Consider the following 25932-nt stretch of genomic DNA (forward strand, 5'->3'; position numbering starts at 1 on the left):
TTTTTATGTGCTTTAAAAAAAAAAGTATCAAAAGACTCAGCCAGGTCAGTGACCACCTGACTGAAAGTTTATGGACTCCAGGCTCCTCCCACTTCCTTCTTCCACCCCTGCCCACATCCTTCTACTCTGACCTTTGCTGGCTGTCCCCTGCCTCTATGCACCTCCCTCTTCTGCAACATTTCCCCTTAGAGGTGCCCTGAGCAGGAGTCAGAGATGGGCTGAACTCCAGCCCTTTGTGCACATTTTAAAAACAGGGGTGTTGTGGGGAAAACAGAGTTAGCTAAGACCATAAGGTTGAGCAGGGGGGCCATAACATCCACACTTACACTGGTCCAGCACAGACAGCTCTCTTTTACTTATATTATTAATCTTCACAACAGTCCTGTGAGCCAGTATTTTCCCCATTTTACAGATGACAAAGCTAACTCAGGTTCACATCCAGCACTTTTTCTTCCCACAATCCATTTGGCCCCTCCCCCCAAAAAGCAGACTAAAGACTTACTACACATGCTTTGTGATACAAACCAGACTAACGCCCACATTAATCAGTGCATATCACACCTGACCCTAAGCCAGCCAGGGTGACTTGGGAGCTGTCCTGTCATTGCTAAGGCACAAAGGATTCCAGAGGGAATCACAGGCAGCAACGGTCTCATTGGGGCCAGTCTCAAACCAGGAGAATCTCAGTCTTTTTCTCTGTAGGTAGACATATGCTCATCTGCCCTGTTAGGGAAAGGGCTCATCAGGCATTTAACCCAATTTAACCCAAAATTTAAATTTTAAACCTCTGACAAATCAACACACTCCCTGCCACTGTCTCCCCTGTTTCAGATTGGACATTCTAAGGACCCCCAACATTATTAGGAGGATCTCGCTCAGGTGGCCAAATACTACAGGCAGCAAACCAGAGCAAGACCAGAAGGTTTAGGACTTTGTGACTGCTGTCCCCAAGGCACCTGCTCTACTCCCACTGGCCCATACCACTGATAGGCCCCCTCCTTTTAGATCAGTGGTTCTAGATCGATGGTGAAACACAGACATCCAGGTTTTGATGAAAGCCACAGGCCCTGTGCCCAGGAAAAGCCCCAGCGTGTACACGTGTCTAGAGAAGCCCCCTCCTCCCTACAGGTTAGAATCCCCTGCACCCAAACCTAGGGTTTGACACATCTTTACCAAAGCCCACAGTCACTCACATTATAACAATACTCCAAATACACCACATGCAAATAACTGTTTTACCAAAAGATTCTTACCTATCCTATAGGAAATGCACTTGGACATTCGCTATTTTATTTCAAAAAAATGTTTTAATGCTGGTCACAACCTCGAATTGATTTCATGAACCACTGCCATCTAAAAAGCACTGTTGTGGACCCTTCTGCAGCCTGTGTCCTCCTCAGGTGCTCTTCCTTCCTCCATAATTAGTGCTAATGTGGTTAGAGCTCAGTGTGAGACTGCTTCTTAGCATTATTTTTATGTACTAAGATGAAACTGTAAAGCCTTAGAATGTCAAGAAAATCTAGAAATACCTCTGCTCACTAGTTTCAGGACAAATTTGGAACAGTGGTCTATTTTGATCTCACAAATTATACCATGGAGGTAGTTATTTTACTTCACCCAAACATAACGTTGGAGCTGTACTTGTGAAAAGGGGGACATAAAATGGGTCCTATTAGGCAAAGCCAGAGAGCTATAAACCACCACTTACGTCACTTAGGCTGTCTCCAATCCAATTCCTTAAGTATTTCTCAAGCCCTACTAACTGTCCTGCTATTTTTTTCTAACAAGCAAGGAGTAGTAGAGTGTGCAAACCCTACACATGTGAACACACTTTGGGAGTGGCTTTGGAAGTGAGTCTGAACAGCCAGCCCAGGTCCTTGGCACTGGCCCAGTGGAATCCATCTGTCTGTGATGGGCCACAGACAGAACCTAAGGCTGGGGTTTAATCGATGCTGCTTCCTTTAACACGTCTCACAGTGGGGACAGAAGACACATTCAGAGAAGCTGGAGAGGTTGCAGGCATGGGGGCCAAGGAATTTAGCTGGGCAGATAAGCTGGTGCATGAGAGGGACAGAGGAGAGCAAAGCTGCCCACCACTTGCCATGCCGCTCAATTCACACTCTGGGCTGACCACCCAACATCCACTCTCCCTTCTTCCTATTCTGGGACCTGTCCTCCCTGGGCTTCAGGAAAAGGCAGCTCCATCTCCAGCTGGGGAGTGAGGGTGGTCTTTATTTAACTAAGAGAGCAGTTCTCAAACTTGACCTTTTATCAGAATCACCTTGAAGGCTTGTTAAAACAGATTTCTGGGCCCTATACCAGAGTTTCTGATTCAGTAGATAAGTGGGACCTGAGAATCTGCATTTCTAACAAGTTCTCAGGTGATGCTGATGCTGCTAATCTGGAGACCTCAACTGGAAGGGCACTGGCCCAAGCCCATCAGTCACGCAGTCTCACAGCCTCATGTCATTGGTCCAGGTGAGGCCACGTGATCCTCTGTTCCCACAGGCTAGAGGGAAGGACTGGTGGACTCTGGCTAGGGACCCAGCTGGCTTGTCTCCTTCCTTGCTCCCACTGGCACTGACAACCATCTCATAATCATGTGACTGACCCTAGAATGAAACCAGCAGTGATGGCTGGAGAGAGGAAAAGAATCAATGTTCTTGATGAAATTACTCAACTGTCGACGGAGTAAGACTCCTTTCCTCTGAGATAATAAATGTCATTGTTTACTTGGCAGCCAAAAATATGCCAACTGACACACCCCCTAATACAAGGAGACCCTTGAACTGGGGATCCCTGTTTCCTAATAGGACCCTGCTCCCCAGAGATACCCACCTGCCTAGATATACTTCGTTCATATTTCCAGAATTTATACACCTAGGTCATCCTTCTTGAAAATTCACACTAATGGGTTAGAGAATAAACCATTTAAAAATGCAAGCAACACAGGAGAGGGAAAGAAAGACAGCTTCCATAACAGCAGCTGATACCAACTGCATGAGGGCTATTGCAGGGGAGAGGGAGGAGCTGGAAGGGGGCAGGGGATTTTTAGGAGACCTCAGCATCCTACCTAGTAAGGTACAACAAGGGGCCCTGCAGGCCTGGGGTCAGGAGAATTACCAGGTGCCTGAGAGAAGGGGCTCTGGGAGGGTCCCAGGAAGGCAGCTGGGAGGGGTGAAAGTTTTCCTCCTCCAGAGGTCCCTGCCCCTCCTCCTGGGGGTCAGAGGACACCCCGCTGTCTTCCTGGTCCCATTCCAGAAAACAGAATCCTAGTCTTTAGCACCATAGCATGAGCCCTCCACATCCCCCACCATACACATTTACTTGCCTTCCTGCATATAAGGCCTTCACCAGGTGAACCTCACTGAACAGACTCCATATTAAAAGGCCCTCAGTGTCGTACCTGCCCCAGGTTAAGGCTGTGGACAAACAACAGATGGACATGGGCCCGACAGCCATGATAGGACATGAGAAAGGTGTGTGCAGAGACCAGAAAGAGGAAACGTGCGCGGAACCCAGGGCCCTGGCTCCTCAATCCCCAGGCAGTTACGATGAAAGGGACAGTCAAGACATTGACCCCATAGAGAAAAGGCTAGTCTAATTCCAAGTTCCATGCCAACCGCACATGGTCTATACATGAACTCATCACAATGGCTCATATGCCCGCCTGTTCCAAGCACTTGACGTGTTAATACATTTCTTCCCCTAACAAGCCTCTAGGGCTGCTGCTACCATCAGCCCAGTGTTGCAGATGAGAAAACTGAGGCAAAGAAAGATTAAGCTACTGTCCAAAGTAACATAGCTCGTTGGAGACTCACCGGAAGTTCAGTTCCAGAGTCCACAATAATTCTAGGAATAAAATAAGTGGTTTTGAAAGAGGTGTAGTACGCTCAGCAAACAGGACTGAATAAAAGAAGTTCCTGATTTACGAAGCAAAACACTGAAAATAGAAATTGCCGATATTGGGGAGTCTGGGTAATTAATTTTCATCCCTTCATTGATACATAAAGCAAAGCATTTGTTTTAAAATCCTGTGAAGGAAGTTATGTGATTTAATGGAAATGACACTAGATCCAGATGGATCTGGGTTTAATCCCAGTTCAGCTTCTTTCACCTACCCTCAGGTCGGTGCCCTAACCACTGCCTCACCTTCGCTTTTTCCTCAACACCACAGTGTGCCTCCCAACAGGACCTCACTGAGGATGCCCAGAGAGACCTGGCCCAGGCCTGGCACGCAGGGGGTGCTTGGAAAAGGTTAGATTCCTTCTCCTCCAGGATAAAAAAAAAAAAGCCTTATAAGGCTGCCAAGAATAAAGTCCAAAGATACAGTAACTTCCACAATCCAGTAAGACAAAGAAAAACAACCTAATAAGAAAAAATGGGCAGGGGCCGGCCTGTGGCTCACTCGGGAGAGTGCGGTGCTGATAACACCAAGGCCACGGGTTCGGATCCCATATAGGGATGGCCAGTGCGCTCACTGGCTGAGCGTGGTGCTGACAACACCAAGTCTAGGGTTAAGATCACCTTACCGGTCATCTTTAAAAAAAAAAAAAAAAAAAAGTGGGCAAAGGATGTGAACAGGTAATTCACAAAAGCTAAAATATAAATCAGCAAGAAAGGGTTTCCAGTATTTTTGGCAATTTAGGAAATAAACTTAAAACAATACTGTCTTCTTTGCCTATAAGATTGTCAAAATTAACAAAATTTCTTCAATGTTGGCTGAGTTAAAGGGAAATAGGCAATTTCACACACTAATGGAAGGAGTACAAATTGATAAAGGCTTGTGAGGGTGGGGGGAAGCAATTTGGCAAAACTATCAATTTAAAATTACGCTCTGGCCCAGAAATTCTACTTCTCGGGATCTAGAAGACTGAAATATTTGTGACTGTTAACAGTGATACAGCTTATGGATTCCTCACCATTTTTAGAGAAGAAAACTGGAAATAACCTAAATATCCACCAATAAGGGATGGTAAAATAAATTATGGTACATACATACTATGGAATATAATTTTTTTTTTTTTTTTTTTTTTTTTTTTTTTGTCTTTTTCGTGACCGGCACTCAGCCAGTGAGTGCACCGGCCAGTCCTATATAGGATCCGAACCCGCGACGGGAGCGCCGCCGCACTCCCCCGAGTTCGCCACGGGCTCGGCCCTGGAATATAATTTTTTAAAAAAGGCAAACGTTTCACATCAGTACCTACAGATCTTCAGGACACAGCATTAAATAACCAAATCACAGAAAATTCTGTGTAATGTGACTACATTTATGTTTACAGTGAGAGCATCTCTCCACTGAGAAGGTCTAGAAGCAGTGACACCTCAGTAGCAATGAGCACTCCTAGTGTCCACATCTTGGTTTTTAAAACCATTCTCCACTGAAAGGAACAAGGGCTCTTTGGAGAAATTCCAGGGCTGAGGCCAGGAAACAACAAGCTGAGTCTTGAAGATTTTGTGCCAGAAAGAAAAGAAGTCCTCAGAGAATGATGGGCACTTGTCAATAGGACATAAGATTGAGCCTGAAGGAGCTCCCAGTGGCCAAATCTGGGACAATATGAGCAATAAAATGTGTAACAAGAGTAACAGACTGTGATCTACTCAATAAAGCAAAAATTCATTAGTCCAGAGGTGTAAATCAAAAAATAAATAAATAAGGGAGAAAAAAATTTCTTTCCTTTCAATACAATTCAATAAGTGTAGAAGGAAATATGGAATTAGAAAGTCACCATCTGTCAACTATCATAACAACTGATTCAGGTAAGAAGCATCAATGAATTCTAAAACTAGTGGGTGAAAATATGAGGAATAACAGTATATTTACATAGTCTCAAATTCTCTTCCTACAAGATGCATATTCATTTCAAAGGGAAAAATGGCAATTTTTCAAAGAGGCAGACACCACCTTAATCAAGTAATCAAAATTGACAGGGCCAGTGACTGGAGTAATCAACAGCATGTGCCTCCTCCTGGGACATGCTGAGACGACAGCCTCCAGCAGCCCCGTGCTACTTGTGCCAGAGCACATCACCAAATCTAACCATGAGGAAACCCAAGGGAGGGACATTATCTTAAAAAGTCAGTAGTTTTCAAATATGTCAATGTCACAAAACACAAAGACAGACTTAGGAACTGTTCCAGATTAAAGAGCCTATGGAGACAGACCGACTTAATATAACAAATGATCTAGGATTTTCTTTTGGACATTCTTAGGGAAATTGGCAAGATCTGAGTAAGATCCCTACACTAACAAATAGCATGCATCAAAGTTAATTTCCTGATTTATAATAATTGTACTACTGTTATGTAAGAGAATGTCCTTGTTTTTAGAAATAAACAGTGAAGTATTTAGAGGTAAAAGGGCATCAAGTCTGCAACTTACTACTGAATAGTTCAGAACAAAGTAGTCACACAAACATAAGAGAAAGATAAAGCAATGTAGCAAAACGTCAACATTTAGAGGATCTGGGTAAAGGATATTCCTGAGAATCCTTTGAATTATTCTTGCGACTATTCTGTGAATCTGAAATCATATGAAAATACAAAAATAAAAAAAGAGAGAGCATGGGGTGCATAAGCATAGAAATATAGGTAAGTTCTTGGGACTAGGTTCATGATCGCTTTCTTTCCTTAAAAGCACAGAGAGACAAAATGAAGCACTCCTGCAATGGGTGTTAATATTGATGTCCCCAAAATATACTCTACTCACAGAGCTTCTGGTCTAGGACACTGAAAAACGCTGTTTTGAAGGATCTCTCAAGACCAGCTCATTAATCAAGATCTACAAAAGAAGCACCGAAATAACCAAGCCTTCTTCACTGCAGATCTGGGCTATTTTTTTTTTCTCAGTGAAAGTCAACACCTCCTGACATCATGAGTGCTTGATGACGCTGTGGGAACTTATCCAGAATATGAAGCTAAAAAGGAGTTTTTCACTAAAAAACAAAAACAGGATAAAATAGTCTTGGTAGCAATTCTCCCCCTTCACTCTACCATACTGAGTTCCTATGATCTTTATAGATGGATGGGTGTCAGGGCTCAGTTGGTCCCATAGTACCTTTCCGTGCATTCATGGAGATGCTGGCTGAGAATGATCCAGGTAGGCAGCTGGCTAAAGGGACTTGCCAGGGCCAACAGTTCTCTGTTATACACATTCCTTCTCTCTGGCACTCTACAGTTTACAAAAAGCTCTCATGTATATTGTTTTATTTCATCCTTTCCTTAAAGTGATTTTTTTCAAACCCTAATATTCAGCTTAACAGCAATAAGGCAAAATATCCAGTTTCCAAAACAATGGGATAAACTACAACATCTTCCCTTGGCTCCAAGTCTAGTTGAGAGATGGGACTTACCTGAACAGATAAACACTCAGACGGAATATGCCAAATGAAAAGTAGCTAGACAGATAAAGCAGTTAGTTAACTACAACTAATTCTATCGCAGAGAAATACAGCCCTCCTTTCTCTTCAAATTTGTCCAGCATCCTTTGTCTTGGACCAAAACCCTCCCAGTAATTTTGGCTTGTTGCTACAGAGGCGTGTTTACAAGACAACACAGAAAACAGGGCCTTGTGAGGCTCCGTTCCAGTGCAACGCTACTCCTGGGACAGAATCATGGTCTCCTGACAACACCTCTGGAATAGAACCACCATGCTGACCTTCACACGTGGGCACCATCATTCATCTTTCTTCAAAGAAACCAATAAATTAAGTCTTCCAGGAGTAAACATTTCAGCAAAGAACCCCCAAAACAAAGGCCCTAGACTAGATTCAAAGACAAAATTCCTGTTAAAAAGAGATTGTTTCCACTCAAAGAAAAGTAGGCTTCATTCTAGAACAACCTATAGGTATTCTATGTGCACTGCCCAATGCAACAGCATCTAGATTCCAAAACAAACTCAGCAAAAGAGGTTCCGTTCTGTTCCCACCTTTTAGATTTGAGAACATCGAGAACCAGAGCTAGCAAGTGGCAGGACCAGGATTCACACCGAGGTCAGCCTGCTCTGTTCCCAACGCTGTGGACTTTCCAAGATCCACACAACCCACTGTGAACAGGAGATGAACCCGGCAGAATTTCACTGCAACATCCAAACTGCCCCCCTCCACCCCCCACTCGCTTGGTTTAGATGCCCTCAGGGGCAGGTGACAAATCAAATTCTACTCTTAGGCAGCCTCCCAACACAAAACACATTCAATGGCAAAGCAAAATACAAGAACATGGACTTTACAATGGCCTATGCTTCTTTCTTACCCGGAGGAATATTTTCATGATCTGTCATTATGGATGAACTCCGGGCAGGAGGAACACATCATTATGTAACGTCAGAGGGCAGGCGACAAGGGGGAGGGAAGCCGAGCCCATTAACGCTCCCTTCCTTCTCCCACAAAGACGTAAATTTACCTTTGACATTTTGAGTATCTGTCTTCTATGGCCTACACATTCGTGTCTGGCGTTTTAAAACACGGCCACACATCCCTGCAAATTTCTCAGGCCTCAATTAACAGACGAGCAGAGCCAGAGAGAAAACAATGTAAAAAGCAAAGATGCGAGAAATGTCGGGGGCTAAGGGCCGGCAGAAAAGGAAAAAAGTGCTTTGAGGATGGAGACCAGATCTCCTGCTCTGAAATGCATGTTTACTTTTACCTGGCTGTTTACACCCGAGCACAGCGAGGCCTTCAGCGTCGCGAGTCGCCAGACCCAGCCCCGGAGACGCACCCGGGAGGCGCCGCGACCCGGGCTCGGGGCGCCGCGTCCTGCATCCCGCGGCTCCCTCCTCACCGCTCGGCACCCGCCGCCAGCCCGGGCCAGCCGGGTCTTCACCTGGCGAGGGGTCGGCCAGGCTTGGACTGATCTCAAAAGACGCCACCGCGAGGGAGCCGCTAGGCTGTGCGATTTCCATGACAACCGCGGGCGCCGTCCCCGTCCGGCCCGGCGGGTACCAGGACGCGCCCGCGGTCCATCCCTGTCCCTCCCGGCAGCCGCCGCGTCGCCTCCGGCCCGGCCACCTACCTGGCGCGCCCCGGCCCCCGGCTCCCGCCGCCCAGCTGTCCTCCGTCCTGCCTGGCCGCGCGCTCGAGTCCCACAAAAGCAGCGCCGACGCCCGGGCGTGAAGTCTCGGGCTGTGGCCACCGCCTCAGCAGATGGCCCTCCAGCCCCGGCCCGCGGCACCCGCCTCTGCTGCGAACCCGCCGCCCGCGCCGCCGCCGCTTCAGGCGCCGCTCGTGGCCCCGCCCCGGGCCCGCCCCCTCGCTGCGCATGCGCGCCGCGCGAGCCACGGCTCGCCTCGCGCCCCGCCCCCGCGCGCCGCCGACCCACGTGGCCCTACCGCTTTCTCTGACTTATGCTCTTGGGTGGCGACGGTGTCCCACCTTCTTCGGTGACTGCGTCGCCTGCAAGGAGTTCTTGGACTTCTGTACTTAACTGAACGTTGGTATATTTATCCTCACATGCACTGAGGGTTTTCAGGCCCTGACATCCCCAAGGGAGAAGGTTCCATAGAGGAGCCGCGACCCGGTGACAAGATCAGGCCGTTTGCCCTCGGGGCAAGCGCGTTTGTCGAGCGGCGGCATGTGTACTCACTCCCTAGGAGACGTTTAGGACGATGAACGTTCCAAACAGAAACAAGCAAAAAAGTTAAAATCACAGTACAGTAAGTTGAAAATACAGATTAGCAGAAAAGAAAAGAGAAAGTGCTAACATCTGAATGTATATCCTTCCAAGCCTGTTCTGGCATAGGCGCATGAATGTGCATTTATAGACTCCCAACAAATATCAGTTCTTTACATTTCTTCCCCCAAATTCTGTTTTTTCAGAGGAAAGAAATAGAGTAGTCAGAAGCCTTGGATGAAATTTTTCACTTTAATGTGACTCTAAACCTTACGTTTCTGCTTGAGCATGGGTAGATACTGGACTGAACATAAACATTTATTTACCTTATCATTTTGTCAGAAAAAAACCTTTTCCTTAAAATTTCTTAAATGAAAACTATTTTAATTCAATAAACCAAAAATACTTCTCAGTCAGAGTTCACATCCCTCAGGTATAAAAACAAGTAAGCATTTATAATTTGCTTTTAAAAATTATTAATCTGTTAGAAGTGGAAATTAAGCAAGAATTCTCTGAACTCATTTAGCATTAGGTCTGATCCCCCATGTCACTAAAAACCAAATGCAGACAATAGTGTGGAATAAAAATAAACAAATATAAATCTAGTGTTTAATTTTTATTTCTTTCCCGAAAAGTAACTTATTAACATAACAGTTACCATTTATTATTTCCTCAGATACACAAAAGAAAATATTAGTAGAACCTTGACCCTCGTACAAAATTAAAGCCAAGAAAATCAAACGAACTTGGAGAAATGCAAAAATATTTTTATATTTTATTTTCTAAAATTAGTGTGACCAATATATTTGTTTGCTGGGACAGTACCAGTTTACATCTTTTTTCCAGCAAAATTACTGTCGTGTTCCTTAACAACAGAAATACGTTCTGAGAAATGAATGGTCATTAAGCAATTTCATTGCTGTGCACATCACAGAGGGTACTTACACAAAACTACATGGTATAAAGCCCACTACACACCCAGGCTATGTGGTAGTGCCATTATAATCTTATGGGACCACCATCGTACGAAACCTCATTATGTGGAGCACGACTATTAATTGCACTCTCGTTCTCTCTCCAAAGAGTTCCTGTTCAGCTGGGGGCAGCTCCCTCTGCCCGGAAACAGGCAAGAAACAGAGCACGCCTGGGGTCATTAGGCAGCAGCCAAGAGCAGCATCCCCCACCGGGAACAGGCAAGGAGCACCTTAAAAACACCACTACCTTGTGAGTGGACTACCACAGCAACCACCATAGCCACGGGTGCTGCAACAGTAGCTCGACGCCACAGCACTAGCCACAGCTACCATGCAGGCAGCCTGCCAGGCACTCAATGGCAGTGACACAAGGAGAGTCACCAGTGGAGACCGGAAAAAGAAGCGGATGTCTCTCTACTCAAAGCCCACTCTAGAGTAAGAGAAAAAGCAATTGCTCTACCATGCCCCTGCTTTATTTCTGATTTTAGTAATTTCTGTCTTCTCTCTTTTCTTCTTGGTCAGTCTAGAAAAAGGGTTGCAAATTTTGTTGATCTTTTTAAAGAATTAACAAAAAAAGACTATTAAGCAGTCTGCAAAGCACCATTGATGTAAATATTTTAATCAAACATTAACTTTACATAATTCTTTTAGGGTATAATAATCTTTATATATATTGTGTAACTTGTTAAATACGTAACTATTGTTAATTTTGTTTGACAGACTTTGTTATGGGAGATTGAAATCAAGCTCAAAAACTCATTTCTCATTATGATCTAAGTTTTTTTTGTTACTTTATTTCTTTTCTACCTCTCGTGACAGTTTTGAGTATTCTAAATCAGGTAATTAAGAACAGTTTTGTTTTCAAGAGTTCATCGTAATATATTTCTATATTATTAAATAAAAAAAGTATAAAGCATTGACTTTTAAATCAGTTGCATGAGATAACTCAGTGCTATGATGACATGAATAATAATGCAAAAATCAGATTCATAATTTACAAAAATGTTGGTTGATTGAAAAATTGATATTTAAATGAGGCATTTAAAATGTATGAATAAAAAATTTTAATCAGCAATAACAACAACAACAAAAAAGAGTTCCCGTTCAGACAATACATTTTATGGCCGTGCTATTCATAATCAAGTTAAGAGTTTTTAAATCAGTACCTTTAAAAAAAGAAACAAATATAAATTCACAAACATTTAAAAATAGACATCAGTCTAATTTCAGCATTCATCATTTAGTACAGTAACATTGAATGAGGATCAGGCCTCCAATAACATTTGTCAGTGTGTAATTCTGCATAATCTTAAAAGATTAATCACATCTTCATTGTGGCAAGGAATGGGACTCCAATTCCACTACAGAGTGAAAAACATCAAGGGAAAAGGAAACCAAGTTTGTTAGTAAATATTGTGCTTTGCATTTCCTAAGCATCACAACATAATCGAAGAGAATATCCTAGAAACATAATGGTGGGAGAACATCTCCATCTTTTACAAGTTCTCAATACGGGGTCTCCAATGAGTGGCATCAGCATCCCTTCAGAACTTGCTAAAAATGCAAATTCCCAGGCCCCACCCCAGACCACTGAATTAGAAACTCTTAAAGTGGGCCAAGCAATCTATATTTCAACAAGCCCTCAAAGAGGGGATCAAGAGATCCACACCTTAGACACATCATAATTAAACTATCAAAAGCCAAAGATGGAGAAAATCTTGAAAGCAGCAAGAAAGAAATGACTCATTATGTACAAGGATCCTCAGTAAAATTAACAGCTGTTTTCTCACCACAAACCATGGAGACCAGAAAGCAGAGAAATGACATATTCAAAGTAGTGAAAGAGGAAGGCTGCAAAACTAAAATTCTATATTCAGCAAAACTTTCCTTTAAAAATGAAGGAAAAATTAAGACATTCACAGATAAACAAAACCTGAGAGAATTCATTGCTAGCAAACTGACTCTATAGGAAATACTAACAGGAGTCCTTCAGGCTGAAATGGAAAAATACTACAGAGTAACTCAAATTCACACAAAGAAATAAAAAACCAAAGGTAAATTTAAAGCCAGTTTGTAATGCTTTTCTTCTCCTCTATGATTCAGAAGACAACTGCACAATACCATAAATATAAATCTGCATTGATGAGTTCATAATGTAAAAAGAAACAATTTGTATGACAATAATAGCACAAAGGTGGGGGAGGAAACAGTTTAATTGAGGCAAAGTTTACATATATCACTGAAATTAAGTTGGTATTAATATAATCTAGATTGTTTTAAAGATGCTAATTGTAAAATCCCCAGGACAAACACTAAAAAAAGTTACTCTCGGGCTGGCCCTGAATAGTAACTTTAAAACATTCTTTTAAAAAAGCCCTCAAAGGGCTGGCCTGTGGCTCACTCGGGAGAGTGTGGTGCTGATAACACCAAGGCCACGGGTTCGGATCCCATATAGGTATGGCCGGTTAGCTCACTGGGTGAGCGTGGTGCTGACAACACCAAGTCAAGAGTTAAGATCCCCTTACTGGTCATCTTTAAAAATAAATAAATAAATAAATAAATAAGAAAAAAGAAAAAAACTGGTGAGTTTTAACTAATATTTAAGACTCTTACAGAAATTAGAAGAGGAGGAAACACTTCCAAACTCACTTGTGAGGTCTGTATGACCCTTATACCAAAACCATAGACATCACTATAAAAGAAAACTACAGGCTAATATTCCTTATGATATAGATTTGAAAAATTCTCAAAAAATACTAGCAAACTGAATCCAGTAACATATATAAAGGATTATAAATCATGACCAAGTAGGATTATCCGAGGAATATAGGTTAGTTTGACATCTGAGAATCAATTAGTGTTATACACCATATTAACAAAATGAAAGATAAAAAACACATGATTTTCTCACGAGATGCAGAAAAATCATTGACAAAATTCAACATCCAACACTCAACAAACTAAGAAGGGAGCTTCCTCAAACTGATGAAGAATATTCTACAAAAAATCACTGACAAAAACCCATAGCTAATGTTATACTTAGTAATGAAAGATTGATTATTTTACCCCTAGGAACAGGAACAAATCAAGGATACCCTCCTTACCACTTCAGTGCAACATTGTAGTGGAAGTTCTGGCTAGGGAAAATAATAAAGGCATTCAGACTGAAAAGGAAAAGGTAAAACTATCTCTTTGTGCAGATGACAAGATCTTGCACAGTGATACCTGTATACAAGATACTTGTATATACATTTCTATATACATGATCTTGCACATAGATAACCCTGAGGAATCCACCAAAAGACAAAACAAAACATTAGAACTAATAAACCAGTTCAGCAAAGATGCAGGATACAAGATCAATAAACTAGAAATATCAGTATTTCTTTAAACCAGCAATGAATGACCTAGACATGAAATTAAGAAAACAACTTCTTTTATAATGGCATCAAAAAAAAGAATAAAATACTCAGGAATATCTTTAAGAAAAGAAGTCCAAGACTTGTACACTGAAAATCCAAAACATTGTTGAAAGAAATTAAAGACCTAAGTAAATGGAAAGACATTCTGTGCTTATGGATCAGAAGATTTTATATTTTTAAGATGGCAATATTCCCCCAATTTGATCTAAAATTCAAAGCAATCCCTATCAAAATCTCTTCTTTGCAGATATTGACAAGCTTATCTAAAACTTATATAAAAACTGAAGGGACTTAGGACAGCCAAAACAATGGTGAAAAAGAACAGAGTTGAAGGACTTACACTTCCCAATTTTAAAACTTACCATAAAGCTACAGTATCAAGACAGTGCAGCACTGGCATAAGGATAGAAATGATGATCAATGGAGTAGAATTGAGGGTCCAGAAATAAGCCCTCACATTTACAGCCAATTAATTTTTGACAGAGATGCCAAGACTATTCAATGGGAAAAAGAGTCATTAAGCATTTTGTGTGCATATGGGGCATTTGTGTATCTTCTCTGGAGAAATGTCCATTCAGATCTTTTGCTCATTTTTAAATTAAATTATGTGTTCTTACATTATTGAGCTATAAGTATTCTTTATATATTTTGAATACAAGTTCCTTCTCAGAAATATGATTTGCAAAATTTTTCTCCCATTCTGTGGGTTGCTTTTTTACTTTCTTGATGGTTTCCTTTGAAGAAAGAAAGTTTTAAATTTTGGTAATTTCAAAATTATCTATTCTTTTCTTTTGTTGATTGTGCTGTTGGTGTCATATCTTTAAAAAAATTGCCTACTCTGAGGTCACAAAGACTTATGCCAATGTTGTCTTCTAGGAGTTTTATAGTTTGAACTCTTACTTGAGTTATTTGCTTCATTTTGAGTTAATTTTTGTATATGGTGTGAGGTAAGGTACAACTTCGTTGTTTTTCTTCTAGATACCCAGCTGTTCCAGCATTGTTTAACAGACTATTCTTGCCCCCATTAAATTGCCTTGGCATGCTTGCCATAAATCAATTGACTATAAATATGAGGGTTTATTTTTGGACTCCTTATTCTATTTTATTGATCTATGTGTCCATTCTTATTCTAGTGCCACACCTCCTTGATTACTAGCTTTGTAGTAAATTTTGAAATCAAGATGTGTGAGTCCTCTTACTTTGTTACTTTTCAAGATTGCTTTGGCTCTTCTGGGTCCCTTAAATTTCCAAGTACATTTTAGAATAAGCTTAATAATTTCTGCAAAGAAGCCAGCTAGAATTTTGTTAGAAAATATGTTGAATCTGTAGATAAATACAGGAAATATTGCCATTTAAAAAATACAAAGTCTTCTGGTCCATAAACACAGGATGTCTTTCCATTTATTTAGGTCTGCTTAAATTTCCTTCAATGTTTTCTAGTTTTCAGAGCATAGCTTTTGCAATTTTTTGTCAAATTTATTCCTATTTTACTTTTTGATGCATTGTAAATAGAATTTCCTTAATTTCATTTTTAGTTTGTTTATTCCTACTGTATGAAAATACAGCACATATTTGTGCCTTGATTTTGTATCCTGCAACATTGCTAAGCTCATTTGTTAGTTCTCAAAGCTTTTTATTGGAATTTTTTAGAGTTTTCTATATACAAGATCATGTCTTCTGCAGTTAAAGACTTCTTCCCTTTTTCCAATCTGAATACTTTTAATTTAATTATTTTTTCCTAATTGTGCTGGCTAGAACGTTCAATACAATGTTGAGTAGAAGGGGTGAGGGTGGACATCTGTAGTGGATTGAATTATGTCCCCCCAAAACTCAATGAAACTTGAATTGTATCCCCCGAGTTTTATGTGTTAGAAACTTAGCCTCACTATGACTGTTAAGAGGGTGGGAAATCCTATTATGGTAATTGTAAGGTGGAGTCTTGAAGAGGTGATTGGATTGTAGGACCATGCAGTAATGAAAGGATTAAAAATGGTGGTCAGGGGCGTGGTTCTGAGGGCTTTAAAAGAAGAGGGGAGTCTGTCTTTCTCTCTCTCTGCTCTCTCTGCTTCCACCATCTCGCCATGTGAGACCACTGGGTCACTGTCGCCGCCACCAGATAGACCTTGGACTTTACATCCTCAGAAACTAAGCAATAAATGTCATTTTTCTTTATAAATCACCCAGTTCTGTGTATTTTGTTATAAGCAACGCAAAACAGACTAATACAACATCCTTTTCTTGTTTCCAGTCTGAGCATGAAATCCTTAAGTTTTTCACCATTAAGCATAATGTCAGCTCTGAGTTTTTTACAGATGCCCTTCATCAGGTTGAAGAAGTTCCCTTCTCCTCCTAGTTTTTGAGTGTTTTTTTAAATCATGAAGCAGTGTTAAATTTTGTCAAATGATATTGAGATGATCATGTGACTTTTGTCCTTTATTCTATTGATAGAGTGTATTGTATTAATTACATTTCTTATGTAAAACCAACTTTGCATTCTTCAGATAAGTCCTACTTGGTTATGGTTCATAATCCTTTTTATATATTTCTGGATTTGATTTGCTAGTATTATGTTGGGAAATTTTGCATCGATTTTCATAAGAGGTATTGGCATGCAGATTTATTTTCTTATTATGTCCTTGTTTGGTTTTGCATCAGTGTAACACAGCCCTCATAGAATGAATTAGGAAGTGTTCCCTCCTCTTCTGTATTTGGAAGAGTTTATGGGACAGTAGTATTAATTCATCTTTAAATATCGGTAGAATTCACCACTGAAATAGTCTATGCCTGGGCTTTTATTGGTGGGTAATTTTAAAATTACTAATTATAGTCTTTATTTATTATAGATGAATTTATATTTTCCGTTTCTTCCTGAGTCAGTTGTTAGTTTGTATCATTCCAGAAATGCATCCATTTCCTTTAGATCATCTAATTTTTGGCATACATTTGTTCACAATACTCCCATGTATTCCTTTTTATTTCTCTAAGGTCGTTAATAATATAACTTCTTTCATTCCTGATTTTAGCAATTTGAGTGTTATCTCTCTTTTCTTGGTCAGTCTAGCTAAAGATTTGTCAATTTCACTGATCATTTCAAAGAAGCAACTTTTTAGTTTCATTGGTATTTCTCTATTGTTTTTCTGTAATCTATTTCATTAATTTCTGCTCTAATCTTTATTATTTCCTTCCTTATGCTTGATTTGGGTTTAGTTTGCTCTTTTATTCCAGTGTGTTAAGGTGGAAGGTTAGGTTGTTGGCTTACAATATTCATCCTCCTCCTTCATCTTCCTCTTCTAATGTAGGCATTAATAGGTATAAGTTTCCCTGTAAGCACTGAATTTGCGGAATCTCATAAGTTTTGTTATAGTGCATCTCCATTTTCATTCATCTCAAACATCTTCTAATCTTCCTTCTGATTTTTTTTTTTTTTTTTTTTTGTCTTTTTCATGACCGGTACTCAGCCAGTGAGTGCACTGGCCATTCCTATATAGGATCCGAACCCGCGGGAGCGTCGCTGCGCTCCCAGCGCCGCACTCTCCCGAGTACGCCACGGGCTCGGCCCCTTCCTTGTGATTTTTTCAATGACTCACTGTTTGTTAAAGAGTTTTAAAATTTTTACATATTGTGAAATTTCCCATTTTTTTGTTATGAATTTTTAATTTTATCCAATTATAATTGTGGAGCATACATTGTATGATTTCAGTCTCTTTCATTTAATGAGTCTTGTTTAATAGCCTAGAATATAGTCTATGCGTTGGAGAATATTCTGTGTGCACATGAGAAGAATGTGTATTCTGCTGTTATTGGAAGGAGTGTTCTAGAAATATACATTAGGTCTAGTTGGTTTATAGTGTTATACAAGTCTTCTATTTCCTAAGGAATTTTGAAGTCTCTAATTATTATTGCTCAATTTGTTTATTTCTTTCTACAGCTCTGTCAGTTTTTGTTTTACATATTTTGGAGCTCTGTTATTAAATGTATATATGTTTATAGTTGTTATTTCCTCTGATGGAGTAACCTTTTTATAAAACATCTCTCTTTATCTCTACTGTTTTTTTGTATTGAACTCTATTGTATTTGATGTTAGTATAGGCACTTTAGATTTCTTACGGATGCTGTTTCTTTTCTATATCTTTTTCATCTTTTAATTTTCAACAATATCTATCTAAAGGTGTCTTCTGTCTACATAATATAGTTAGATCTTTTTTTATTCAGTCTCATAATCTCAACCTTATGATTACATTGTTTACTCTGTGCACATTTAATGTTATTATTGATATAGTTGGATTTATGTATGCCATTTTTCTTTGTGTTTTTTATGCCTTATGTCTTTTTGTTCCTTTATTTCTCCTTTATTGTGTTCTTCTGCATTAACTTAATGTTTTCTAGTGTAATATAATTCCTTTAATGATTATTTTTTTACTCTATGTTTTTGAATTATTTTCTTAGTGGTTACATCTATGTATGTCACATATATATGTTTGATACATCAATATATATTAAAAACCCAGTACTCCAACACTTTATTGTTATAATTATTACCTTACATAATTTTATGCCTTTTTAAAGAAGCTGAGAGAAGAGGGAGAGTAAATATATATTTACAGGATTTGTTATATTAACCTTCTTACCATTTCTGGTTCTCTTAATTTGTTCCTGTTGAATTGAGTTACCACCTAGTGTCATTTTCTTAGTTTAATACAGCTTTTTCCCCATGCACCTCATTTTTGCTATTGGCAAATCCCTTGCATTTTTATATGGCATAGGCCCAATGGTACAATTGATACATATTGTTTTATACAAATGGTTTTAAAATCAATTTAGAGAAGAAATATGAATTTATGTTGTTTTTTATAGTACCCAATTACTGGCACTCTTTGTTTATTCATGTGGATTTAAATTATTGTCTGGTGTTTCTTGCTTTCATCCGGAAGAACTTCTTTAGTATTTCTTGTAGGGAGTTCTGCTACCAATAAATTATCTCAGTTTTTATCTGGGAATATTTTTATTGCACCTTTATTTTTGAAAGATAATTTTTCTGGATATAAGATGCTTGGTTGACAATTTGTTTCTTGAATCACTTTGAATATGCTATCCCAATGCCTCCTCCCCTCCATTATTTAAAATAAGAAGTCAGCTGTTAATCTTATTGGGGTTTCTTTGTATGTGACAAGTCATTTTCTCTTGCTGCTGGTGAGAGGTTCCGTTTGTCTTTTGTTTTCAGCATTTTTACTATGATGCATTTGTGTATGGATCTCTTTGCATTTATCCTGCTTGAAGTTTGCTGATCTTCGGTGTGTAGAATTTTTCTACTCCTTTCTCTCTCCTCTTCTTCTTGCATGTTGGTGTGCTTAATGGTTTCTCATATGTCTCAGAGGTTCTGATTATTTTTCTTCATCTTTTATTCTCTCTGTTCTTTAGATTGTATACTCTGTATTGATTTGTCTTCAAGTTTGCTTATTCTTTCTTGTGCCAGTTCACATCTACGGCTGAGCTCCTCTAATGAATTCTTCATGTCAGTTACTATACTTATCAATGCCAGCATTTTTATTTGGTTCTTTTTTAATAATTTCCTTCTCTTTATTGATATTCTCTATTTGATAAAACATCGCATTTAAAAAAAATTTTTTTAAAGCAGGGTTTCCTTTAGTTCTTTGAACATGTTTATAATGATAGCTTAAAGTCTCTGTCTGTTAAATCCCATCTGGGTCTTCTCCTTTGCACTTTCCATTGCCTGTTTTCTTTTTTTCCCCCAAGTATACATCACACTTTCTGTTTCTTTGGGTATTGAAACTGAAAGGAACAATTGCTTAGGATGTAGAACACTCTATAGTGTTCTGCTACTTCTTCCAAAACTTGAGACTTGGGAACTTTTGCTTTTATTTTGAGTCATCCATCAGGATTCTGAGAAGAAAATGGATTTTGATTGTATTTTTGGTATTAGCCCCCTTCTTTGATTGTTTTTCTCTTTGCCAGTGCAATTGGATGAATCTGGAACTGCTTCACCTTGGAATCTTTTAGGGTGGGTGGTTGAGACCCACTCTGCTCTAGGAGAAGTTTCCTAGGTGTGGGCTTCCTCCAATCCCTCTTTCTTTGCTTATTCCTATAGCATTACTTCGGAAATATTTTTACTCCATGGCACACAGACAACATATACTTGTCTAGCACCCTGGGATAAATGGGGAAAGCCACTTATAGCTAGAGGTAAGCTGCTTGGGGATTCTGGCCTCCTCACACCTGGTCTTGGAAGTATCTCCAGTATACCATTTGAGAGGTTCTGTTCTAGGGAAAGATAAAGTTTTAGGTGTAAGAGAAAAGGACAAGATTACTCAGCCTGCTTTTGATATAAGCAATGGGCCAAAAATCCAGAATATATCAGTTAAGACTATAAGCCCCTAAATTCATTCTGTACCCTTTAGGGGCTAACCCCTGAAAACTACATCTCCTAAGCTTCTTTTCCAACTGGCTTCTGGCTGGGCTTGGCCAATGAGATGCATTATTGGGAGACTATGGGGTATGAGGAAGGAAAAAGCCATCTTTCTTCCTCTGACCTCCCCCTTACATATCATCTTTGCATTATTGGCAGTGGCTCCTTCTTTTTGGTCAGTCCATCTCTCTCTGTACAGTCCCTGTTGTGGTTCCAACACCTGCCAGGCAGCTCTGATTCCTGGGTTCTGCTAATTCTACCACCTCCTTGCATCTCTTGAGCTTTTCGGCTTCTTGGGCTATTGTTAATCTGTGGGTTGCCTTATGATTCCCTGTTTGGATTCCAGCAACTCTATCATGCAACTAGTTCCCCTACTAAATTTATTCTATTGAGTATCTGGTATGGTCTGTTTTTGTGACTTTACTCTAAGACAGCATGGTGGCAGCTTACACATGGCCTTCCAATATCCCCAGCTGGTAAAAAAGGATATGTATTGGATTGACCTTGTCCTCTGTGCATAGATCTTCCTCATAAATCTATGGCAGCAGTAAGCAGCTGGTCCAGAAATTGGGACCCTAGGCCCTGGGCAAGCTTTATCTTCCCATAGCTAATAATGGGGGAGAAGACTCATTTGGAAGAGCCACTTCCCATATCTACCTGGCAAACTCCTACTCATCCATTCAAATATCTTAACTCTTGGTCACTGTCCTTTTCTCCACTTACTTCTCCCAGGCTGAATCAGTTCTTCCCTCATCTGTATTCCCAAAACAGTGTATATAAATCTACTATAGTACTTTTTTACATTATAGACATATGTGGACCTATTTCCCCTATTAGTTCACTGAGGGAGGGTGTGGATGGCCCTTGAAGAGATGGAAGCATTTCTTGGTACACCAAGCATCAGCATATGAGTGGCCCTTGGGATGGACTGTTTGGAAAAGATGACTCCTGTTCCCAATACTGCCAGTTCCTTGGGAATGATTCAGTTGTGCTAGAGGGATGCTGTGGCCTTGCATGCTGAAGGGCCTTGCTGTTGCCAGAGGGCATGCTGGCATTGGGACTTTTCTAGATAGGGTAAATAAAGCAGCCTCATTCACCTCATGATTGGGGATCAAGGAAAAGTGGGCATTTTTAAGGGCCGGCCTATTGGGAGCCACAGGTCACAAATATAACATTTTAAAAATTCCATTAACTTCACAAATACTTAAAGCTTCATTCTGGCAGTGCTTTCAGACTCTGTTGATTGCAATCTGTAGCAAAAGGTGCAATGTACACCTCAAACACACGCGTATATGTGTATTACAAACACAATTTTCATGCAATAATACTTCTAAGAATGGTACCAATGCAGTCTGTTATTTTCTATTGTATTCTCTCAAAACTTGTCATTAGTCTGTGTTTATTACTCAGTCATGGATTACAACCTGCAATTTGGAAAAAAAAAAAAATTTCCACAGAATCATAGTAAATTTGCAAAGAAAGCAGTTGGGCACATTCTGCCTGAACTTGTCCAACTCCTTTTAGCATAGTTTAGCACGGTGGCTAAATGCTTGGCTCCTGGAATCCCTCCCTGGCTTCAAAGCTGTGTGCTCTGGACAAGTGACTTCATCTTTTTAAGCCTCAGTTTCCCAACTGAAGATGAGCATAATTATGGCAACCCCCCCCATTCCTCCTCCCCACATCTCTCCCCCATCGGAGCTCACTCTCAGCTGTCCCATTGGTGGGAGTAACCAATAGGCCGCTGGATCCAAGTGATGGGCAGAGTACACCACTGAAGCCTGGGGACAAAGACAGTTGCCCTCAGGACCAATGCAGCTCAGGAGGCAGGTTTGGAAATGACACATGTAAAAATATAACTCCTACCTGCGGCACAGGAAGTAAAATGCTTTCTTCCATATTCAAAGGCAGATTTTTTTCACAGCTTTATTGAAGTACAATTGATACACAGAAAACTGCATGTATTTAATGTGTACAATTTGATGAGTTCGGGCATATACATATACCTATGGTACCATCACCACAATCAAGGTAAGGTATCCATCACCTCCAAAAGTCTTCTGATGTCCGTTTGCTTTTAAAAAAACTTTTTTTTAGACTTTTCATAATATCTCTCTAGAAGAAATCAAATGCAGGTATTATAAAAAGTTACAAACAAACACCAAATGTCATTGGCTTTACATAGCGAAGGTTTGTTTCTCACTCATATCACAGTCTTGTGGGCTGCAGCAGTAACTCAGAGATCCAGGCTCTTCAACCCAAGGTCTGCACAGTCACCAAAAATTAGGAGAAGGGCATGGGACAGGCACATTCAGACACCTACGCCACTTCTGCTCACACATCACTAGCCAGGGCTGGTCACCTGACCAGCCTACCTGCAAGGGTGGCTGGGAGGTAGGGGGCCCACAGTGTTGATGGGATGAGGGCAAGGCCCTCTCTGCCTCACCATAGGGATGAAGGAGAAGAGAAGGTGATGTGACCATCACCACCGTCATCAAAAGCCATCCCATCCCCCAAAGAGGGACAAACACCTAGGTGTTCATTTATTTTCACTCACTGGATCTTAACTCCTATGAGGATATGTCAGAAAGTTCATGGAAAGATTTGTATTATCTTTTAATTCTATTTTTCCATGATCTTTTTAACGTACCCTTACACAAATGATGTCGGCGGTATTCTTACTTTGGCATCATTTTTTGTTGTGAGAACATTTAAGATTTACTCTCTCAACAATTTTCAAGTAGCAATTCACAGCTATAGTTACCATGCTGCACAATAGATCTCTTGAACTTATTTCTCCTGTCTAACTGAACTTTTGTAACCTTTGACCAATACCTCTCCAATCCCTGCCTCCCAGCCCCTGGTAAACACAATTCTACCCTCTGCTTCTAAGAATTCAGCGTTTTTAGATTCCAAATATAAGTGAGATCGTGCGGTATCTGTCTTTCCAAGCCTGGCTTATTTCGCTTAACATTATGTCCTCCAGGTTCATCGGTGTTGTCACAAATGACAAGATTTCCTTCTTTTCTAAGGCTGAATAGTATTTTATTGTGTATATGTATTTTTTCTGTCCATTCATCCGTCGATGGGCACAGGTTGATTCTCTATCTTGAGCTTACAGATTTCTACTTAACTGATATTATAATGGTGTTTCTATTAGAAAATAAAACCAGAATTCCATCTCAACAGCAAGAATCTTTCCCTCCTCCGCTGTGATCACACTCCCTCGTGCCCCTTCCTCTAGCCCATTTGTTGGGCTTGGGAAGAGAGGCATCCTCAGCCTTATGCCACAGTTGAAGGTGGAAATGTCCCATTTGGGGTTGTGATGTTATGAGCGTTCGGGATTGCAGGAAAGCTTAGCCTGGACAGGACAAGGTGATATGGAAGGGGGTGGCCAAGCAAGAGACGTGGGCTCCAGCTGCAGCTTCTCCTCCTTTCTTCTCACCACCCCTAAGCTTGTGGGATTTGTCTTTTGTGTAAAATTAGTGGGCCTTGACCTAAGGGTGAGTAAATTTTCTAAAAAGTGAGATTTTTTAGTTGAAAACAGTATTAATCTTAAGAGCATTGGACTGGAATAATTGAATGGCTTGTAGAAAACAAAAATGAATTACAAGGATAGAATTCTATATTGCACAATATATGTCTAACTTAAAATATAGAGGAAAGTACAATTTTCCCTCTCCTCCATTTTTTTTTAAAAAGAGAAGCCTAATTAATTTCTGAAGTTAGAGTAAGTACATTTGACTGTTCTTCTTGGCCAGCCCCATGGGGATATGGGAAATGTGTGGAAAGGGTGCTGGGTTGTCAAGGTGACTGCTGATGCTAATGGCATTCAGTGTGGGAGAGGGAGAGGAAGACCAGGCATTGTGTCCTCAGTGGGACGCTGCCCTGCCCAAACAATGACCACAAACCCATGGCAGTGACCACTTAGAACCAACCATTTACAGTTCCTATTTTCTCCCATCGTGAACACGTTTTTAAAGTTCGTACGAAACATTGGGTCCATTTTAAGTGCCAGGGCAACATCAGTCATAGGACCAGTGGCCACCAGAGTTACCCACAAAACATAAGGGCCACCATCTTCTTTTCTCCTGGCAGGGTGAGAGGTGGGCAGGACTGGGGGAGCCTTGGAAACTGGCTGACTTGATGCCCCTGGCCCTGCCCCAAGCACGGAGAGATGGGATAGTCCTGACATCACCCTGTTGGCAGCAACATTAACCTTCAGTGGCCCCAGAGCCCTGAATACAGTACCCTTTGCCAACAAAACATCTGGAAACATGGTACTATTTGCTCACCTAACTTTTGCAAATCCAACTGAGCCTGGGGCAGAGCAGGAGAGGAGGGTGTGGGGGACTCTGCCCACGGTCCCACTAAAGTGAGCGGGGATCCGAAGAGCATCTCAGAGTGGGAGTAGCTCACCACACTGTCAGTCAACACCTTAGCACCAGGGCAAACATTATTTTTTAAGTTAGTATGTTATTTATTTCTCATTATGAACAATAACAAGCCATTCTCTAAAATTATGTAAATCAAATTATCTAACGTAAAGCAGAAATTTTCAAGTCTTTATCACAGCTAGGAACTCAAAATCACTAAGATATAATAATTTGTTATGGAATAGATACACATTTTGCCTTTGTGGAAATAAAATTCTTTGACAGTTTTAATATATACGTGTCCCATGATCTCTTTTTCTATACAAATGATCACTGCATTTGCCAGCTTTTCTTGTGACATCGTAAAACTTAAGGAGTTTTGAAGTAATTTTAATTTCGAGAAGCCACATTCTCTGCTGGCAACTGATACTGGTGAAGTTAAATATATACTAAAGAATTCAGGAATAAATCCATAAATTCTTGCTGCAAGTATGCTGCAATGGTCCAATGACTTCTGGTTAAGAACCCATGTCTCTGTTGGGAAAGGGAATTCTGCACAGCAGCCCTGTCCAGATATTCTTTACCTTCCCCTCTCCCCCCACTGAGAATTGACATACCATACTGACTATATTAGAACAAGACCGTCTACTGCCATCTGCTGGAAAACTGTCATAATGAACATAAAAAACCCACGATCTGTATGTAGCCTTTACACCTCAAGGTCAGTTTGGCTGGATATAAAATCAGTGGCTCACATTTTCTTTCTTTGGGTATATTAAATGTTGCTTCGTCTTCTAGCATAAAATTCTTTTCAATAAAAGTCTGAAGGAAATCTTATTTTTCCCCCTTGTAAGTGACTTTGTCTTTTTGCTCGAATATCTAAAATATTTTTTCTTTTCCTATAAAGTTTATAGGTTTTACAAGAATATGTCTCAGTGCCAACTTTCTGGGTCAATGTTCCCAGGATGCAGAATGCTTTTTCAATATATAGTTCAAAGCTGACTTTTATTTCAGGGAAATTTTCCTAAATTATGTTTTACTGTTTGCTCCATTCCTGTGTTTTGATTTACTTCTATGTGGATTCTTATTAACATGTTAGATCTTTGTCATTTATTCTCTACCTCTATCACTTT

At 40.3% G+C, this 25932-nt stretch overlaps 1 protein-coding gene across 5 annotated transcripts in view; it reads right to left on the bottom strand.

The window, feature by feature from the left end:
* The window catches only part of INPP4A (inositol polyphosphate-4-phosphatase type I A), a 152381-nt gene extending 143180 nt beyond the window's left edge, over positions 1 to 9201 (bottom strand). For all 5 annotated transcript variants that reach the window (XM_063078963.1, XM_063078962.1, XM_063078959.1 and 2 more), the window contains exon 1: positions 9010 to 9201. The gene's annotated coding sequence lies outside the window, so the exon portion shown is untranslated. The remainder of the gene's footprint in view (positions 1 to 9009) is intronic.
* Between the last annotated feature and the right edge of the window lie 16731 nt (positions 9202 to 25932).

The sequence above is a fragment of the Cynocephalus volans genome, chromosome 14 (assembly GCF_027409185.1).
Source record: "Cynocephalus volans isolate mCynVol1 chromosome 14, mCynVol1.pri, whole genome shotgun sequence".
Classification (NCBI taxonomy): Eukaryota; Metazoa; Chordata; class Mammalia; order Dermoptera; family Cynocephalidae; genus Cynocephalus; species Cynocephalus volans.